We start from the raw sequence: 6,076 nt of genomic DNA, 5'->3' as shown, positions 1-6,076 counted from the left end.
AAAAACTACCTACGGTGGGTCTATGAAGGAACAAACAGAACTTAGAAAATAAGTTGGAAGACTCTTCAAGTGCTCAGAGTGTGGTCTCTAAGTGCCTACTGCTATAAAAAAGAACCAAGGATTCTTATAAAGGTAGCCATTCCCAGGTCTGAGGCAAAAATTGAGACAAAAAGAAAAGAAACAATCAAACACCAGAAGACCACTGAGGACATGTCAAAGGACACAGGCGTAAACTTGAAAATCTCCCATCGGCTAGAGGTGGGACAATTTCAATAAAAAAGAATAATGACTGACATGGATTGAAACATGGCAAGTATACAACAATCTGTGAGTTCATAATAACGCAGCATCCTTTTCTCCCTCCAAAAAACAGAAACAGCAACAAGAACAACAACAAAAAAAAACAAACCCAGAAAATACAGTTCATTGGTTAACTACTTTTGGAAGTTGCTGGGACACTAACTCTTTATTCTGAAGAGTGATAAATGAAGGAAAAGAATGAAGCATTTATCCTACTTTTCCTGTGCTAACTCTTTTAGGGCAATGAAGTGGTCAATGAGGAAATGGTTTTCTTTAAAGAAAAGTCACAATCAGTAATTAATGGGGTAGGAATGTTAGAATTAGAAAATCACCAAGTTGCAACTCTTACTGAAATAGTGAATTTAGGCAATGATCATCAATAGCTATGAAAACCATGAAGTGAAGGTTGATCAAGTTAGCATCTAAGACAGGCAGGACCTCTCAGAGGATGAGAGAGACCTAAGCCAGCTCCAGGGATTGAGACCCTAAATAATCCTACATAATATAAGGCTAATATGCGAATCAACCGAACGACCCAATGCCTGGTTGCTATGACATGCACTGACCACCAGGGGGCAGATGCTCAATGAAGAAGCTGACCCCTGGTGGTCACTGTGCTCCCACAGGGGGAGCGCCGTTCAGCCAGAAGCTGGCTCACAGCTGGCGAGCCCAGCGGTGGTGGCGGACAGTAAGGAGTGAGAGGTCCAGGACTGTGAGAGCCTCAGACTGCGAGAGGGATGTCTGACTGCTGGCTTAGGCCCAATTCCCCCACCCCATCCCTGCAGGCCTAAGCCAGCAGGCAGACATCCCCCAAGGGGTCCTGGACTGAGAGAGGGTACAGTCTTGGCTGAGGGAACCCCCACTCCCATGGGTACAGTCTTGGCTGAGGGAACCCCCACCCCCATGCACCCCTCAGTGCGTGAATCTTGAGCACTGAGCCTCTAGTTATACAATAAAACAAAGAAATGCCAAAATTATACACACATTCTGTGGTCTTTTTCAAAAGTTTTGGTTTAACACTAACCAACTTCTATACACACTCTCACAGTGACTGTATTATGATGAAACCTAGAGACAACATCCTTCATGAATATGCACCATCCTACAACCTTAGCCCAGACTCCATTACAGACTGCTGGGCACATCTCAGAAGACTTCCCAGGTGGAAAAAACAAGAATGCTAACTCCTGTCTTCCAAATCTATCCTAACCCAGATTGCAGCTGTATATGGTGAGGGCCAGAAAAGTAATGGTTTCCCTGCAGTAATAACTGCCCTCACATTTACCTGTCTATCTACAGCTTCTCACTCTGCCTTTCCATCCATGACCTTGGACTACCTTACCTATGTGGTTATTAAAGCCAGTCCCACCACTTCACACCAAATGACATATTCTCAGGCAAATTCAAGAACATTATTCCAGAAATTCTTTGGCTATATAATTATTTCTCTTTCTCTATGGAACCATTAATATCAGCACAAAATCTGTTTATTAACTCACATTAAAAGTACCTTTTCTTGAGTCACTTCTCCACCAACTTCCACCAAATTTCTAACTCCTTTCTTGTAGAAAAACTCCTTGGAAGCCCTAGCTGGTTTGCTCAGTGGATAGGGCATTGGCCTGCAGAAAGAAGGATCTCAGGTTTGATTCTGGTCAAGGGCACATGCCTGGGTTGTGAGTTCGGTCCCCAGTAGGGGGCATGCAGGGGGCAGCCAATCAATGATTCTCTCTCATAATTGGTGTTTCTATCTCTCTCTTCCTCTCCCTTTCTCTCTGAAATCAATAAAAATAAATTTTTTAAAAAACAACTCCTTACAAGACTTACCTATACTTGTATCTGTGTCTTCTCCTCCCACCTTTTCTTAAACACATTCTGCTCCCATCCCATTCTTGCTGACCCCCATCTTCTCTATCCAAGAATAAGTCCAGTCCTTATGGTACTTTCTCGGCCAGCAGCCTGTAGTGCAGCTCTTCACTTCCTCCTCTTTGAGGCACCTTCTCTAGACTCCACTTTCACCAGGATCGCCTCTTACTTCACTTGTTGCTCCTTCTGAGCCTCTTTTGCTGGTTCCTTCTCTCTCCCCAACTTCTTAACATCATGGTTGGGGGCTCAGTCTTTGATCCTTTCCTTGGTTTAGACATTTTCTTGACTTTCAATCATGGACTGATCCTCCCAACTTTAAACTCCAGCCCATGTCTCTTGTGCCCCCCACTCAGTCTCCCATAGGCATCTAATAAACCTTCCACACGACATGGGGAAAGCCAAAGTCTTGATCTCTCCTCCCAAACCGTTTCCGTCTGCAACCTGCCCTATCTTAGTTGATTGGCAATTCCATTCTTACAGTTGCTCAGGCTCAGTAGTGTGTACTCTACTTTTTTTCATAATCCACATCCAGTCTTTCAAGAAATTCTATTGGCTCTACCATAAAAATATATCCAGAATTTGACAACTTCTCAAAGCTTCCACTATGAACATTCTGCTACTTCCCATCATCAGTTCATGCCCGAGTCACTACAAGCCTTTTGTGGCAGCGACCAGCCAGATGTTCACAGAATTCATTTTCTCTTTTTCCTGGACACACATCTGGACTGCATTCTCCAGCTACCACCTCCAGGCCTGGCAGTAAAACCTTCCACCTGCTTAATGCAGACTGGTCTACCGCCTTTTGGCCTAATCTCAATACAGCAGCCAGAGTGACCCTTAAAGCATGTCAGACCACGTCACTTCCAACCCCTTTCTGATGCTCCCATTCTCCTCCAGTAAAAGCCAGAGTCCCACCAATGGCCACAAGGGCCTCTAGGATGGGCTGCTCTGGCCTTAACCCCCCTGCCTCTCTCCACTCACGCTCTCTATCCATCACTTTGGCCACACTGGCCTTGTGCCCCCACACGCCAGGCACTCTTCCACCTGGGGTTTGCCTGGCTGGGTCCCCTGCCTGAAACCCTCACTGGACTAGCTTCCTCACCTCCTTCAAGTATGTGCTCAAGTATCCACTTTGTAATCAGATCTATCTTGATTAGCATATCAGAAGCCACAGCCCTCTTGCTTCAGTATGCCCAGTTCTCCCCGTCCTGCTCTTTTATTTTCTTTTTCATGACACAGAATTTACCACTTTCTAATATACTATATAAGTTATTTATTGTTTATTATCTTTCTTCCTGCTGCTCTACCAGTCCTTCTAGAATGCAAACTCCATGGAGGTCCTTTGTTCAATGATATATCCCAACCACTTAAAAAAGTGTGTGGCACACAGTGGTATTTAATAACTGTATGTGGACTAAAGTAATTAATCCCATAAGTATTATTATAGGATTATTTCTATTTTATAAGATTACACGTATTATTCATATAATTGCTTTTTGTAAGCCAATTACTTAGCACTTACTATATCTATAGAGCTGTGGGGATACAATAAAGGACATATTCATATTCACTGTCTCCATTTCCTCACTTTTTAAAAAGATTTTTTATTGATTTTTAGAGAGAGAAGAAGGGAGAGGGAGAGAGAAACATTAATGTAAGGGCAAAACATTGATCAGCTGCCTCCTGCACTGGCCACGTGAATCAAACATGCAAGCTTTTGGTGCACAGGATGATACCCAAACAACTGAGGCAACCCTCCGGCCCGGACCCTCACTTCTAATTCATTCCCTGACCCATTCCAATCTGACTTCTTCCCCATGATGAACAGAGATGATTCTTATCAAGGTCACCAGTTGCTAGATCTAATGAGCATTTCAAGCTGTCATCCCAACTAGACATTTTAGCAACATTTGACTGAATACTCAGTCTAGTACTAGAAGCACTGGACCTCTTCAACAGCGTGTGCCCCCCAGGACCACTGTCTCAGGGAAACACTCTGGCCCTGGGCTTTTGCTGAATCACTGCACTCTCCCAGTTCTCCTCCTCCTCACAGGCTGCTTCATGGCAGCCTCCTTTGCCGGAACACATTTTCCTCCGCCCAGCCCTGAAATTATGATTTTCCCAAGGATCCATTTGAAGCACTTCACACCTACCTGTGGTTTAATCTGCACTCACAGCTTTAACTGACATTCTTTGCTTATGATCCTCAGCTATATCTTCACTGAGCTTGGGACTCACCTCCAAATGACCCTGTCAACATTTCCACTTGGATGTCTCCAAGTCTCTGTGTCCAAACTTGACCTCCTACCTTCTCTCCCACACCATCCATCCAACACCCAGACCAGCGACCTGGGGGGAGTCTGACATTCAACCCTCTCTCATGCTGAACTTCATCCTCCCACAATAGGCCACCAATTCTTACCTAATCCATTCCTGCCTCTTCTAATCTGCTTTCTCAACCAGAAAAAAACCTTTTAAAAACTCAAAAAACATGACAGTCTTCTCTATTTAAAATTCTTCAGTATCTTTGCTTTTTTTGTTTGGTTTCAGGGTTTGTATTTTTTTAGAAACTGTTTATTTTCTGTCAACCTTATTCCCATTTTAAGAGTTTGTGGGAGAACATTTTAAGACTACTCCGTAGTTGTACCAGCCCATTCAGTGGCCTGAGCAGTGGGGGCTGCAGACCAGTCTTCAGGGGCAGGCTGAGCGCTGCATCCTCAGTAGGAAAGTGCTGACCGGGCACAGAGGGCACTGCACGCCTTCAGACCTGTCTCAGCCTCAGGCTGAGCAGCAGGGCACTCGGGAGATGGAGCAGCTCATTCACCCTGAAATATCTCCTTGGTCACAGCCGTTTCAGCGTGGCCTGCTCTTTCTTTCCAACCTCCTCAGGTCTCTGTAGAAGCTGAGATCAGGCGTGACCTCCCACGGGTGTTCGTGGGGCTGGTGGTACGCATGTGCAGTACAGTACTTCCCGGGCTAGCATCCACCACATCAGACCCACTGAGTGAGCCCCCTTGTTGTTGCAAGGGATGGCGATGTCCACATAGCACAGAGGAGAGTCTGCATTACACAGAGCGATGGTGGGCAGGTTAAACAAGACGCCCCTGTGAGAGGCCGCGGGTCAGCCCTGCGATCAGTAACCACCAGGAGTCGCGGGTCCCCGAAGGCTGCCCGGATCCAGATGGTGGAGGTTCCAGGAGTGAAGCGGCCAGCAGTAGGAGTGGCTCCAGTGGCAGCAGCGGACTTCAGCACAGCTCGCTGGCAGGTGCTCTTGGAGGATATGACACTGACATCAGGGGGGTGTTCAATGGCAACAATGGCACCCACTGTCAGCAGGAGCTTCTCCCATGTTCTCTTCAGATTTCTGCTGTAGACGCCATCACTCTTCCTTGTGTCGATATACTGCTCCGTTTGGAAGTCAAGGTTGGTGCTACCTAAGTGGGTCCCCGCTGCAAGGAATTTGAGGGCATCCCCCCTTCGTTTGAGGACATCAAGGGCTCCTGACGTTGTGGGAGTTTCCCTTTAAGTGAGTCACGTGGGAACCAAGAACAACATACAGGTCCCTCTCTGGGTATTGCAGAGAGGCTTCCTTTTCCTTTTTCTTTTTGATAAAAATTGGAATCTTTGGCATGGCCTGCAAAGAATATAGACTTGGACCCGGCCCACTCACCTCCTTGCATGTACTGCAGCCATTTCTTCCCCTACGCCCTGCTTCCCAGGACTTTCCTAGGCCCTCAAACGCTCCTGGCCTCAAGACCCTCACAGGCTGCTCTCTCCTAGCCGGCCCCACTCATCCTTCATGGTGTAGCTTAAGCATTACTTCCTTAGAGAGCTCTCTCTGTCCCTCCAGAGGCGTTCTGGGCCCTGTCTCAGTTCAGCTATGGCAGACGACAGCAGACTGGGTGGCTTAAAA

At 46.4% G+C, this 6,076-nt stretch overlaps 1 pseudogene; it reads right to left on the bottom strand.

Annotated features, from left to right (window-relative positions):
- Positions 1-4,793: 4,793 nt before the first annotated feature.
- Positions 4,794-5,843, bottom strand: LOC102755200 (annotated as a pseudogene).
- Between the last annotated feature and the right edge of the window lie 233 nt (positions 5,844-6,076).

The sequence above is a fragment of the Myotis davidii genome, unplaced genomic scaffold, assembly GCF_000327345.1.
Source record: "Myotis davidii unplaced genomic scaffold, ASM32734v1 scaffold623, whole genome shotgun sequence".
Lineage (NCBI taxonomy): Eukaryota > Metazoa > Chordata > Mammalia > Chiroptera > Vespertilionidae > Myotis > Myotis davidii.
Note: the sequence above shows the minus strand (reverse complement) of the source record. Positions and strands in the feature narration are given on the sequence as shown.